Raw genomic sequence first — 15,353 nt, forward strand, 5'->3', positions numbered from 1 at the left:
AGCTGTATCAGGAGTACTCCAAACCGTGAGCAGTTATCTACTAGTGTAGTAACCCTCTGAGATTAGGACATTATGGGTTTGACTCCCTCCAGTGCAGTAGGGGCTGCAATCTGCACCACCAGGGCAGTCCTAACGTTAGGGTAGACTTCACCCTCTCCCTTTCTCTTGCCATTCCACTGGAAATTTATGCTTGGGGCACCACAGGAGCACCGCATACTGACACTGGCTGGAAGCTGCACTGGTTCACTACATCTCTGGGATGCCCTGCTTGGGCTGGTGCCAGCCCAGCTCAGGAGGCATACGTTCAGTACGACCTGTATGAATTCAGGATAGTATCTCAGTATTAGCCAGCCTAAATGTACTTCCTGTCTAAATAAAATTGGCAAAATGCAATCCATCCTCATAGCAATGTAGTTATAGATATTTTAAAACACATGAATCATTACTTGACAAATGTATTAGACTGAGCTTGTCGCCATTCTGTAGCTCAACTCCCAGTTGGAAGAGGCAGGATGGGGAGCTAGCTCCGCGAGAGGATGCTTCACTCGCTGACCGTGCTTAAACTCCTGGATGTCTGCCACCTCTCTCGGGCAGTACATAGACAACCGTGTTGAAAGCTGCAGAAATATCCAGGAGAATTAGAATGAATGTCTCTCTTTATCCATTTACATACTTCATACATCAGTGCCCTTAGAGCGGTTTCCATCCCATATCAGTGCCTGACTCCGGAGTGTGCTGCGACTAGAATGTTGGCCTCATTGGATGGACTTGCTACTGACCTTTTGTTAGCTTCCATATCAGCGTGGTCAGGAATGAAACTTTTGACATTAGGAGGCAGTTGGCTAGAACCAATGTATCCAGATTTCGTCAGTGTCGGTCGGATTTCACTGCATGTTTGAAGCAGGAAGGGACGAGTCCCTCCCTAATGATCAGTTGACCATTTCTTCACGAGTGGCTTCAACTGCTTATAACTAAGGCTGCCAGTCGTTCATGTAAGTCACAGGAGTCATGGAGTCTTTGACTTTCCTGGAAGTCTGTGACTTCCAGAGCAGCCGGTGCAGGGTGACCCCAGGGCAGACGTACCGGTCACTGCTTGGGGTGGCCCCAGGCAGCTGGTCCCGGGAACTGTCCCAGAACAGTAGTCCAGGAGCAGCAGCGGGGCCCCATGCCTCCCTCCACCCGAAGCAGTAGGGGCCACCTGCAGCCGAGAAGCAGAAGCATATACTGATGCCGCCCTCCCAGGAACAGCGGTGTCCGAGAAGTGCACCCCCTCACCCCCCGCGCCCAGTACCTAACGCATAACTAGGGGTAGTTTTAGTAAAAGTCATGGACAGGCCAAGACTTTTTGTTTATTGCCTGTAACCCGTGACTAAATTGTAGCCTTACTTATAACTTTCACCAGCGAGTATGGGAATGGGTCAGAGCCACAGCTGTAGGGTTGAGACTCTTTTAGCATAGCCAGGACTGCTTTAATGTGCTTGTACTCTCTTAGTTTGGTGGGTTTTGGCGGGGGGGGCAGATCCATGATGCTTTTTGCTGAGTTTTGTTGCAGGCTGTAGGCACTTGGGATTGATGAAACGAAGCTCTTTAGCGTTGGATTTGGCAGCATGGATGGAAGCTATCCTGCTGCTTACCTTTCTTCCCTGTGTCAGGATCCTGAACTCAACCAACTCATGGTCACTGCCTCCCAAATTCCCATCCACTTTTGCTTCCCTCGCTAATTCTTCCTGGTTTGTGAGCAGCAGGTCAAGAAAAGCTTCCCCCGTAGTTGGCTCCTCTAGCACTTGCACATTGTCCCCTACATTTTCCAAAAACTTCCTAGATTGTCTATGCACCGCTGTATTGCTTTCCCAGCGGACATCAGGAAAATTAAAGTCACCCATGAGAACCAGGGCTTGCGAGCTAGTAGCTTCTGCGAGTTGCCGGAAGAAAGCCTGGTCCACCTCATCCCTCTGGTCCCGTGGTCTATAGCAGACTCCCACCACTACATCACTCTGGTTGCTCACACTTCTAATAGAGCATCCCATGTGATGCGGAATGCATCTCCTAGGAATCCATGTCCCAGGCGCGCTCTAGAGCACAATTTTGAGGGCAAATGTTCTCCGGAGTGGCAATGATGTCTATGGTGGGGAATCCCAAGCAGATGAAGATGTAATGAAGGACTCACGTGTCGAGTTCCCATTCATGATCGTGGGAAAAATCCCCTCCAGTTTGCAGTGATGTTTTGGTGTCCAGGGAGGTATGCGGCTGAGATGGCGATGCCGTTTTGGATACATCGTTGCATACTTTTGGTGCCTCAGAGCAGAGAGTGGGACGTCGCCTGTTGAGGTAGAACATGCAGGCGGTATTGTCCATCATGACTCTGGTGCAGTGTGCGATCCCTGGGATAAAGTGTCTGCAGGCATTGCGGACTGCTCGTAGCTCTAGGAGGTTAATGTGCAGAGTGTATCTGGTTAAGGACCAGCTGCTCTGCACTGTATGAGTGTGAAGATGCACTCACAAACCAATTTAGGAGGCATCGGTTGGCCCAGATCCTGGGTGTGGGTTGCAGCAGGCTAGTGTGTCTGTCTCAAAAGGCAGGGTTCTGGAGTCTGTCTTAGTTTGAAGAAGAAAATAAAGGAAATGCACCCCAGGGTGACTATCAGTCACACTGTCATATAAGACAAACCCTCGGTGAGCTGCTCGATCAGTTCAGGGTGACGGTTATGGCTGTAGAAAGCACTGGGTCTCCCTGATCTTTCACCACAGTCAGCGGCCTCGCTTCCCAGCCGCAGCGTTCTGATTCCCCATGTGCAGTCCCACCCGGAACAGGCTGCGGTCAGCGGCCCGCTGGAAGGAGAGCCACGTGTGACAGCCCAGATCGCCGTCAGAAACCCGCAGCCTGTGAGCCAAGTGCCCGCAGCTCGCAGCGCGGGGCACTTTCCCGCAACACCCGCGGCTCCCCAGCTGGCAGCAGGCAACAAACGTTGTTATCCTCGTCGAGAATGAAGATGTGCACAGAGGCTGTGCCGCTCAGGGAGGGGACCCCAGCGTCCGCCGCCGGGACATGGACACTGAAGTTCTTCGTTCGCCCGCAGGCCCAGGTGCCCAGCGCGTAAATATCCCCGCCCCGGGAGCTGATGGAAACCAGCGGTCCCCCAGCGCCTCGCCGCTCAAGATGGCGTAGGACAATCGGCCATTTCCAGCCATCAGGGGCCACACGCCGGCCACCGAGAAAATGGAGGCGGCCAGACTCAGAGTGATTCGCTGGCACACAGACCGTGTACGAGGCCGATTCGAAGCAGGGGACCTTGTCATTTACATAGGAAATTCTCACTCGGAGGGATTCCCTGCGAGGCAGGGGAGGGGAGCCGCAATCACAGGCAACTATAGTGATGTTGTAGGTGGCCGCCCCTCCGCCCAAGACGCCGCTGGTCACCAAGGAGAATGTGTTTTCCGCAGGGACAGCAGCTGAAACGGTACGTTCTGCAGAATGTGGCCGCTGATCTTCCCGTTGTCTTCGGAGCCCTGGTCTATGACGCTGAGCAGACCGACCATCGTCCCAGCTGCAGTGTCTTCCCCGATAGGATCGGAAAGGGAATTTTCCGTCACTGCTGGGACATTGTAATTGCCATTCACAACATTTACAAGAACTGTGCAACGCTAACTGACTTCCCTCCCGCGCCTGCACTCCCACATTATATTCTCCACAATTCACTTCACCTTCCACCCCTAACTCCCCGTTATCAGGATCGATAGAAAACATTTTCTGAACATTGATTGTCGTGTTGCTGCCAACAATTTCCTCTAGCCTTCCATTTCCTCCTTCATTTAAATCGGTGCCATTCAGTCACTAACCAGGATGCCTTTGTCCACAATCTCCACTAGGCAGATAGTGTAGATGTTTCCATGAAATGCAGGGGCGTTATTGTTAGACTCCAGCACAGTGATACTCATCCGGCGGGTGCCAGATCTTTGGGGAGCCCCATTGTGTTTAGCTGCTGTTATTCGAGTCTGAGTCGATCCTTTTTCTCTGTCCAATGACTCTTCCAGTATTAAAATTGCCACTTTATTATGTCCGCCACGAGGCTCTACTTTCAAAGCAAAGTGTGCATTTGCCCAAATCTCATATGTGACCAAAGAATCAGTACCAAGAGGATCTTGAGCCCTACTATAGGAAGTACACTGCCCACTAAAACAGATTCAGCCACGTGGGGAAATCATCCAGGATTTCTAGTTCCACATACTACATTGCAAGATTTTCAACCACAATCTTAAATTTCAGTGCACAACGTCCTGTCCGCCCACGCAGCTCTGCTCTGTCCTTTTTCACAGTGACGATCAGGGCTCCATTCTGCATTTTCAGCTCCACAAATTCTCCGTTCCTGACACAGTCCGCAGCCTGCGAGCTGGCAGGTTTCTGATATTATCCAGTTCTAGATCCTCGGCCATATTCCCCATAAAAGCACCAGGCTAGCGCTTCAGACACTCAGTAACGAGCCTCTTCAGAGACAGACACACAGAACCAGCATGCAGTAAATAGGTCTCTTAAGTACCAGCCCTGAGTCCGACATCTTAGTTTGCTTCTGTTCTTCATAGTAACCGCTTCATAAAGGCTTGGCAATAAGATCATTTCTTGTCTCTGCCTCGCTGTGGTTCACGATGTTGTGCAACAAAATAAAGAAATAATTAAAATATACAGATACATTCCTTTGAAAATACCTTTCTTTTACCTTTGCCTGTTTACTCGTGTGGTGACCGTTGTCTTTAGTGACTTGCTTTGCTGACTGCACTGTGAAAGGGGAAAATCATCCGCGATCCTTGTCCGTAACTGTAGACAACAGCGACATCTTGAGTCTAAACCAAAAATTGCTCGAAATGAATCGCAACATCAAAACCTCTATCAAGAAAATGCTTCATCAAATGTGAAGAGGAAAGATAAATGTGGGAATGTCATAAAAGCTACAAACACATATTTTCTACTGATTCTTTTGCACGTGTAGGCTGTTATAGTATCGGGTTCTGTAATTTAAAAACCAACGAAAAAATATAAGTCTTGACCCAGTTATAATATGTCCTCTTACTACAGCGTCCATTTTCTTTTACTGCATACCCTTAGGCTCCGTATCTCTTGCTAATGACGCATCTCATATACTTTGGCAAATAGGCCGATAAATGAAATATTTAAAGCTAGACATAAATAATTAGGATGTAATTGTTAGTCGTCAATATTGGGAGTTTGTCTCCTTACATATTAGTCATCATCGTATGCGGATGAATTAGAAAAATAGTATAAAAGCATTATCATATGTTTATTAAATGTTTGCCTCCACTGAAAGTACCTAGTTATCTACAAAAGGTTAAACTTCATTCCATCTTTGTTAAGAAACTAACATATCTTACAAACGAAAAGAAGAAAGCAAAGCTTTTTACTCAAAACAGCTGACTGAACAAAACATCTCCTTCCTAATCGGAAGCTTCCTGAATTTGGGCTGTCAGGCACAGATCGCAGTCAAGGAGAGAAAGTTAAAAAACCTTGGGTTTTGTCATCCCTGAGTCTAAGTTCTAAAAAGCACTATGGCTCTCTTCCCTTGATCACCTGGTATCTCTTCTCTGCATCTAGTCCACCATCACAAAAGGTGGATTTAAACTTGATCAAGTGAACTGTTTGATTGTAAAAAGTCTATACAAGCTGTATCAGGAGTACTCCAAACCGTGAGCAGTTATCTACTAGTGTAGTAACCCTCTGAGATTAGGACATTATGGGTTTGACTCCCTCCAGTGCAGTAGGGGCTGCAATCTGCACCACCAGGGCAGTCCTAACGTTAGGGTAGACTTCACCCTCTCCCTTTCTCTTGCCATTCCACTGGAAATTTATGCTTGGGGCACCACAGGAGCACCGCATACTGACACTGGCTGGAAGCTGCACTGGTTCACTACATCTCTGGGATGCCCTGCTTGGGCTGGTGCCAGCCCAGCTCAGGAGGCATACGTTCAGTACGACCTGTATGAATTCAGGATAGTATCTCAGTATTAGCCAGCCTAAATGTACTTCCTGTCTAAATAAAATTGGCAAAATGCAATCCATCCTCATAGCAATGTAGTTATAGATATTTTAAAACACATGAATCATTACTTGACAAATGTATTAGACTGAGCTTGTCGCCATTCTGTAGCTCAACTCCCAGTTGGAAGAGGCAGGATGGGGAGCTAGCTCCGCGAGAGGATGCTTCACTCGCTGACCGTGCTTAAACTCCTGGATGTCTGCCACCTCTCTCGGGCAGTACATAGACAACCGTGTTGAAAGCTGCAGAAATATCCAGGAGAATTAGAATGAATGTCTCTCTTTATCCATTTACATACTTCATACATCAGTGCCCTTAGAGCGGTTTCCATCCCATATCAGTGCCTGACTCCGGAGTGTGCTGCGACTAGAATGTTGGCCTCATTGGATGGACTTGCTACTGACCTTTTGTTAGCTTCCATATCAGCGTGGTCAGGAATGAAACTTTTGACATTAGGAGGCAGTTGGCTAGAACCAATGTATCCAGATTTCGTCAGTGTCGGTCGGATTTCACTGCATGTTTGAAGCAGGAAGGGACGAGTCCCTCCCTAATGATCAGTTGACCATTTCTTCACGAGTGGCTTCAACTGCTTATAACTAAGGCTGCCAGTCGTTCATGTAAGTCACAGGAGTCATGGAGTCTTTGACTTTCCTGGAAGTCTGTGACTTCCAGAGCAGCCGGTGCAGGGTGACCCCAGGGCAGACGTACCGGTCACTGCTTGGGGTGGCCCCAGGCAGCTGGTCCCGGGAACTGTCCCAGAACAGTAGTCCAGGAGCAGCAGCGGGGCCCCATGCCTCCCTCCACCCGAAGCAGTAGGGGCCACCTGCAGCCGAGAAGCAGAAGCATATACTGATGCCGCCCTCCCAGGAACAGCGGTGTCCGAGAAGTGCACCCCCTCACCCCCCGCGCCCAGTACCTAACGCATAACTAGGGGTAGTTTTAGTAAAAGTCATGGACAGGCCAAGACTTTTTGTTTATTGCCTGTAACCCGTGACTAAATTGTAGCCTTACTTATAACTTTCACCAGCGAGTATGGGAATGGGTCAGAGCCACAGCTGTAGGGTTGAGACTCTTTTAGCATAGCCAGGACTGCTTTAATGTGCTTGTACTCTCTTAGTTTGGTGGGTTTTGGCGGGGGGGGCAGATCCATGATGCTTTTTGCTGAGTTTTGTTGCAGGCTGTAGGCACTTGGGATTGATGAAACGAAGCTCTTTAGCGTTGGATTTGGCAGCATGGATGGAAGCTATCCTGCTGCTTACCTTTCTTCCCTGTGTCAGGATCCTGAACTCAACCAACTCATGGTCACTGCCTCCCAAATTCCCATCCACTTTTGCTTCCCTCGCTAATTCTTCCTGGTTTGTGAGCAGCAGGTCAAGAAAAGCTTCCCCCGTAGTTGGCTCCTCTAGCACTTGCACATTGTCCCCTACATTTTCCAAAAACTTCCTAGATTGTCTATGCACCGCTGTATTGCTTTCCCAGCGGACATCAGGAAAATTAAAGTCACCCATGAGAACCAGGGCTTGCGAGCTAGTAGCTTCTGCGAGTTGCCGGAAGAAAGCCTGGTCCACCTCATCCCTCTGGTCCCGTGGTCTATAGCAGACTCCCACCACTACATCACTCTGGTTGCTCACACTTCTAATAGAGCATCCCATGTGATGCGGAATGCATCTCCTAGGAATCCATGTCCCAGGCGCGCTCTAGAGCACAATTTTGAGGGCAAATGTTCTCCGGAGTGGCAATGATGTCTATGGTGGGGAATCCCAAGCAGATGAAGATGTAATGAAGGACTCACGTGTCGAGTTCCCATTCATGATCGTGGGAAAAATCCCCTCCAGTTTGCAGTGATGTTTTGGTGTCCAGGGAGGTATGCGGCTGAGATGGCGATGCCGTTTTGGATACATCGTTGCATACTTTTGGTGCCTCAGAGCAGAGAGTGGGACGTCGCCTGTTGAGGTAGAACATGCAGGCGGTATTGTCCATCATGACTCTGGTGCAGTGTGCGATCCCTGGGATAAAGTGTCTGCAGGCATTGCGGACTGCTCGTAGCTCTAGGAGGTTAATGTGCAGAGTGTATCTGGTTAAGGACCAGCTGCTCTGCACTGTATGAGTGTGAAGATGCACTCACAAACCAATTTAGGAGGCATCGGTTGGCCCAGATCCTGGGTGTGGGTTGCAGCAGGCTAGTGTGTCTGTCTCAAAAGGCAGGGTTCTGGAGTCTGTCTTAGTTTGAAGAAGAAAATAAAGGAAATGCACCCCAGGGTGACTATCAGTCACACTGTCATATAAGACAAACCCTCGGTGAGCTGCTCGATCAGTTCAGGGTGACGGTTATGGCTGTAGAAAGCACTGGGTCTCCCTGATCTTTCACCACAGTCAGCGGCCTCGCTTCCCAGCCGCAGCGTTCTGATTCCCCATGTGCAGTCCCACCCGGAACAGGCTGCGGTCAGCGGCCCGCTGGAAGGAGAGCCACGTGTGACAGCCCAGATCGCCGTCAGAAACCCGCAGCCTGTGAGCCAAGTGCCCGCAGCTCGCAGCGCGGGGCACTTTCCCGCAACACCCGCGGCTCCCCAGCTGGCAGCAGGCAACAAACGTTGTTATCCTCGTCGAGAATGAAGATGTGCACAGAGGCTGTGCCGCTCAGGGAGGGGACCCCAGCGTCCGCCGCCGGGACATGGACACTGAAGTTCTTCGTTCGCCCGCAGGCCCAGGTGCCCAGCGCGTAAATATCCCCGCCCCGGGAGCTGATGGAAACCAGCGGTCCCCCAGCGCCTCGCCGCTCAAGATGGCGTAGGACAATCGGCCATTTCCAGCCATCAGGGGCCACACGCCGGCCACCGAGAAAATGGAGGCGGCCAGACTCAGAGTGATTCGCTGGCACACAGACCGTGTACGAGGCCGATTCGAAGCAGGGGACCTTGTCATTTACATAGGAAATTCTCACTCGGAGGGATTCCCTGCGAGGCAGGGGAGGGGAGCCGCAATCACAGGCAACTATAGTGATGTTGTAGGTGGCCGCCCCTCCGCCCAAGACGCCGCTGGTCACCAAGGAGAATGTGTTTTCCGCAGGGACAGCAGCTGAAACGGTACGTTCTGCAGAATGTGGCCGCTGATCTTCCCGTTGTCTTCGGAGCCCTGGTCTATGACGCTGAGCAGACCGACCATCGTCCCAGCTGCAGTGTCTTCCCCGATAGGATCGGAAAGGGAATTTTCCGTCACTGCTGGGACATTGTAATTGCCATTCACAACATTTACAAGAACTGTGCAACGCTAACTGACTTCCCTCCCGCGCCTGCACTCCCACATTATATTCTCCACAATTCACTTCACCTTCCACCCCTAACTCCCCGTTATCAGGATCGATAGAAAACATTTTCTGAACATTGATTGTCGTGTTGCTGCCAACAATTTCCTCTAGCCTTCCATTTCCTCCTTCATTTAAATCGGTGCCATTCAGTCACTAACCAGGATGCCTTTGTCCACAATCTCCACTAGGCAGATAGTGTAGATGTTTCCATGAAATGCAGGGGCGTTATTGTTAGACTCCAGCACAGTGATACTCATCCGGCGGGTGCCAGATCTTTGGGGAGCCCCATTGTGTTTAGCTGCTGTTATTCGAGTCTGAGTCGATCCTTTTTCTCTGTCCAATGACTCTTCCAGTATTAAAATTGCCACTTTATTATGTCCGCCACGAGGCTCTACTTTCAAAGCAAAGTGTGCATTTGCCCAAATCTCATATGTGACCAAAGAATCAGTACCAAGAGGATCTTGAGCCCTACTATAGGAAGTACACTGCCCACTAAAACAGATTCAGCCACGTGGGGAAATCATCCAGGATTTCTAGTTCCACATACTACATTGCAAGATTTTCAACCACAATCTTAAATTTCAGTGCACAACGTCCTGTCCGCCCACGCAGCTCTGCTCTGTCCTTTTTCACAGTGACGATCAGGGCTCCATTCTGCATTTTCAGCTCCACAAATTCTCCGTTCCTGACACAGTCCGCAGCCTGCGAGCTGGCAGGTTTCTGATATTATCCAGTTCTAGATCCTCGGCCATATTCCCCATAAAAGCACCAGGCTAGCGCTTCAGACACTCAGTAACGAGCCTCTTCAGAGACAGACACACAGAACCAGCATGCAGTAAATAGGTCTCTTAAGTACCAGCCCTGAGTCCGACATCTTAGTTTGCTTCTGTTCTTCATAGTAACCGCTTCATAAAGGCTTGGCAATAAGATCATTTCTTGTCTCTGCCTCGCTGTGGTTCACGATGTTGTGCAACAAAATAAAGAAATAATTAAAATATACAGATACATTCCTTTGAAAATACCTTTCTTTTACCTTTGCCTGTTTACTCGTGTGGTGACCGTTGTCTTTAGTGACTTGCTTTGCTGACTGCACTGTGAAAGGGGAAAATCATCCGCGATCCTTGTCCGTAACTGTAGACAACAGCGACATCTTGAGTCTAAACCAAAAATTGCTCGAAATGAATCGCAACATCAAAACCTCTATCAAGAAAATGCTTCATCAAATGTGAAGAGGAAAGATAAATGTGGGAATGTCATAAAAGCTACAAACACATATTTTCTACTGATTCTTTTGCACGTGTAGGCTGTTATAGTATCGGGTTCTGTAATTTAAAAACCAACGAAAAAATATAAGTCTTGACCCAGTTATAATATGTCCTCTTACTACAGCGTCCATTTTCTTTTACTGCATACCCTTAGGCTCCGTATCTCTTGCTAATGACGCATCTCATATACTTTGGCAAATAGGCCGATAAATGAAATATTTAAAGCTAGACATAAATAATTAGGATGTAATTGTTAGTCGTCAATATTGGGAGTTTGTCTCCTTACATATTAGTCATCATCGTATGCGGATGAATTAGAAAAATAGTATAAAAGCATTATCATATGTTTATTAAATGTTTGCCTCCACTGAAAGTACCTAGTTATCTACAAAAGGTTAAACTTCATTCCATCTTTGTTAAGAAACTAACATATCTTACAAACGAAAAGAAGAAAGCAAAGCTTTTTACTCAAAACAGCTGACTGAACAAAACATCTCCTTCCTAATCGGAAGCTTCCTGAATTTGGGCTGTCAGGCACAGATCGCAGTCAAGGAGAGAAAGTTAAAAAACCTTGGGTTTTGTCATCCCTGAGTCTAAGTTCTAAAAAGCACTATGGCTCTCTTCCCTTGATCACCTGGTATCTCTTCTCTGCATCTAGTCCACCATCACAAAAGGTGGATTTAAACTTGATCAAGTGAACTGTTTGATTGTAAAAAGTCTATACAAGCTGTATCAGGAGTACTCCAAACCGTGAGCAGTTATCTACTAGTGTAGTAACCCTCTGAGATTAGGACATTATGGGTTTGACTCCCTCCAGTGCAGTAGGGGCTGCAATCTGCACCACCAGGGCAGTCCTAACGTTAGGGTAGACTTCACCCTCTCCCTTTCTCTTGCCATTCCACTGGAAATTTATGCTTGGGGCACCACAGGAGCACCGCATACTGACACTGGCTGGAAGCTGCACTGGTTCACTACATCTCTGGGATGCCCTGCTTGGGCTGGTGCCAGCCCAGCTCAGGAGGCATACGTTCAGTACGACCTGTATGAATTCAGGATAGTATCTCAGTATTAGCCAGCCTAAATGTACTTCCTGTCTAAATAAAATTGGCAAAATGCAATCCATCCTCATAGCAATGTAGTTATAGATATTTTAAAACACATGAATCATTACTTGACAAATGTATTAGACTGAGCTTGTCGCCATTCTGTAGCTCAACTCCCAGTTGGAAGAGGCAGGATGGGGAGCTAGCTCCGCGAGAGGATGCTTCACTCGCTGACCGTGCTTAAACTCCTGGATGTCTGCCACCTCTCTCGGGCAGTACATAGACAACCGTGTTGAAAGCTGCAGAAATATCCAGGAGAATTAGAATGAATGTCTCTCTTTATCCATTTACATACTTCATACATCAGTGCCCTTAGAGCGGTTTCCATCCCATATCAGTGCCTGACTCCGGAGTGTGCTGCGACTAGAATGTTGGCCTCATTGGATGGACTTGCTACTGACCTTTTGTTAGCTTCCATATCAGCGTGGTCAGGAATGAAACTTTTGACATTAGGAGGCAGTTGGCTAGAACCAATGTATCCAGATTTCGTCAGTGTCGGTCGGATTTCACTGCATGTTTGAAGCAGGAAGGGACGAGTCCCTCCCTAATGATCAGTTGACCATTTCTTCACGAGTGGCTTCAACTGCTTATAACTAAGGCTGCCAGTCGTTCATGTAAGTCACAGGAGTCATGGAGTCTTTGACTTTCCTGGAAGTCTGTGACTTCCAGAGCAGCCGGTGCAGGGTGACCCCAGGGCAGACGTACCGGTCACTGCTTGGGGTGGCCCCAGGCAGCTGGTCCCGGGAACTGTCCCAGAACAGTAGTCCAGGAGCAGCAGCGGGGCCCCATGCCTCCCTCCACCCGAAGCAGTAGGGGCCACCTGCAGCCGAGAAGCAGAAGCATATACTGATGCCGCCCTCCCAGGAACAGCGGTGTCCGAGAAGTGCACCCCCTCACCCCCCGCGCCCAGTACCTAACGCATAACTAGGGGTAGTTTTAGTAAAAGTCATGGACAGGCCAAGACTTTTTGTTTATTGCCTGTAACCCGTGACTAAATTGTAGCCTTACTTATAACTTTCACCAGCGAGTATGGGAATGGGTCAGAGCCACAGCTGTAGGGTTGAGACTCTTTTAGCATAGCCAGGACTGCTTTAATGTGCTTGTACTCTCTTAGTTTGGTGGGTTTTGGCGGGGGGGGCAGATCCATGATGCTTTTTGCTGAGTTTTGTTGCAGGCTGTAGGCACTTGGGATTGATGAAACGAAGCTCTTTAGCGTTGGATTTGGCAGCATGGATGGAAGCTATCCTGCTGCTTACCTTTCTTCCCTGTGTCAGGATCCTGAACTCAACCAACTCATGGTCACTGCCTCCCAAATTCCCATCCACTTTTGCTTCCCTCGCTAATTCTTCCTGGTTTGTGAGCAGCAGGTCAAGAAAAGCTTCCCCCGTAGTTGGCTCCTCTAGCACTTGCACATTGTCCCCTACATTTTCCAAAAACTTCCTAGATTGTCTATGCACCGCTGTATTGCTTTCCCAGCGGACATCAGGAAAATTAAAGTCACCCATGAGAACCAGGGCTTGCGAGCTAGTAGCTTCTGCGAGTTGCCGGAAGAAAGCCTGGTCCACCTCATCCCTCTGGTCCCGTGGTCTATAGCAGACTCCCACCACTACATCACTCTGGTTGCTCACACTTCTAATAGAGCATCCCATGTGATGCGGAATGCATCTCCTAGGAATCCATGTCCCAGGCGCGCTCTAGAGCACAATTTTGAGGGCAAATGTTCTCCGGAGTGGCAATGATGTCTATGGTGGGGAATCCCAAGCAGATGAAGATGTAATGAAGGACTCACGTGTCGAGTTCCCATTCATGATCGTGGGAAAAATCCCCTCCAGTTTGCAGTGATGTTTTGGTGTCCAGGGAGGTATGCGGCTGAGATGGCGATGCCGTTTTGGATACATCGTTGCATACTTTTGGTGCCTCAGAGCAGAGAGTGGGACGTCGCCTGTTGAGGTAGAACATGCAGGCGGTATTGTCCATCATGACTCTGGTGCAGTGTGCGATCCCTGGGATAAAGTGTCTGCAGGCATTGCGGACTGCTCGTAGCTCTAGGAGGTTAATGTGCAGAGTGTATCTGGTTAAGGACCAGCTGCTCTGCACTGTATGAGTGTGAAGATGCACTCACAAACCAATTTAGGAGGCATCGGTTGGCCCAGATCCTGGGTGTGGGTTGCAGCAGGCTAGTGTGTCTGTCTCAAAAGGCAGGGTTCTGGAGTCTGTCTTAGTTTGAAGAAGAAAATAAAGGAAATGCACCCCAGGGTGACTATCAGTCACACTGTCATATAAGACAAACCCTCGGTGAGCTGCTCGATCAGTTCAGGGTGACGGTTATGGCTGTAGAAAGCACTGGGTCTCCCTGATCTTTCACCACAGTCAGCGGCCTCGCTTCCCAGCCGCAGCGTTCTGATTCCCCATGTGCAGTCCCACCCGGAACAGGCTGCGGTCAGCGGCCCGCTGGAAGGAGAGCCACGTGTGACAGCCCAGATCGCCGTCAGAAACCCGCAGCCTGTGAGCCAAGTGCCCGCAGCTCGCAGCGCGGGGCACTTTCCCGCAACACCCGCGGCTCCCCAGCTGGCAGCAGGCAACAAACGTTGTTATCCTCGTCGAGAATGAAGATGTGCACAGAGGCTGTGCCGCTCAGGGAGGGGACCCCAGCGTCCGCCGCCGGGACATGGACACTGAAGTTCTTCGTTCGCCCGCAGGCCCAGGTGCCCAGCGCGTAAATATCCCCGCCCCGGGAGCTGATGGAAACCAGCGGTCCCCCAGCGCCTCGCCGCTCAAGATGGCGTAGGACAATCGGCCATTTCCAGCCATCAGGGGCCACACGCCGGCCACCGAGAAAATGGAGGCGGCCAGACTCAGAGTGATTCGCTGGCACACAGACCGTGTACGAGGCCGATTCGAAGCAGGGGACCTTGTCATTTACATAGGAAATTCTCACTCGGAGGGATTCCCTGCGAGGCAGGGGAGGGGAGCCGCAATCACAGGCAACTATAGTGATGTTGTAGGTGGCCGCCCCTCCGCCCAAGACGCCGCTGGTCACCAAGGAGAATGTGTTTTCCGCAGGGACAGCAGCTGAAACGGTACGTTCTGCAGAATGTGGCCGCTGATCTTCCCGTTGTCTTCGGAGCCCTGGTCTATGACGCTGAGCAGACCGACCATCGTCCCAGCTGCAGTGTCTTCCCCGATAGGATCGGAAAGGGAATTTTCCGTCACTGCTGGGACATTGTAATTGCCATTCACAACATTTACAAGAACTGTGCAACGCTAACTGACTTCCCTCCCGCGCCTGCACTCCCACATTATATTCTCCACAATTCACTTCACCTTCCACCCCTAACTCCCCGTTATCAGGATCGATAGAAAACATTTTCTGAACATTGATTGTCGTGTTGCTGCCAACAATTTCCTCTAGCCTTCCATTTCCTCCTTCATTTAAATCGGTGCCATTCAGTCACTAACCAGGATGCCTTTGTCCACAATCTCCACTAGGCAGATAGTGTAGATGTTTCCATGAAATGCAGGGGCGTTATTGTTAGACTCCAGCACAGTGATACTCATCCGGCGGGTGCCAGATCTTTGGGGAGCCCCATTGTGTTTAGCTGCTGTTATTCGAGTCTGAGTCGATCCTTTTTCTCTG

Source organism: Lepidochelys kempii, chromosome 9 (genome assembly GCF_965140265.1).
Source record: "Lepidochelys kempii isolate rLepKem1 chromosome 9, rLepKem1.hap2, whole genome shotgun sequence".
NCBI classification, from domain to species: domain Eukaryota; kingdom Metazoa; phylum Chordata; order Testudines; family Cheloniidae; genus Lepidochelys; species Lepidochelys kempii.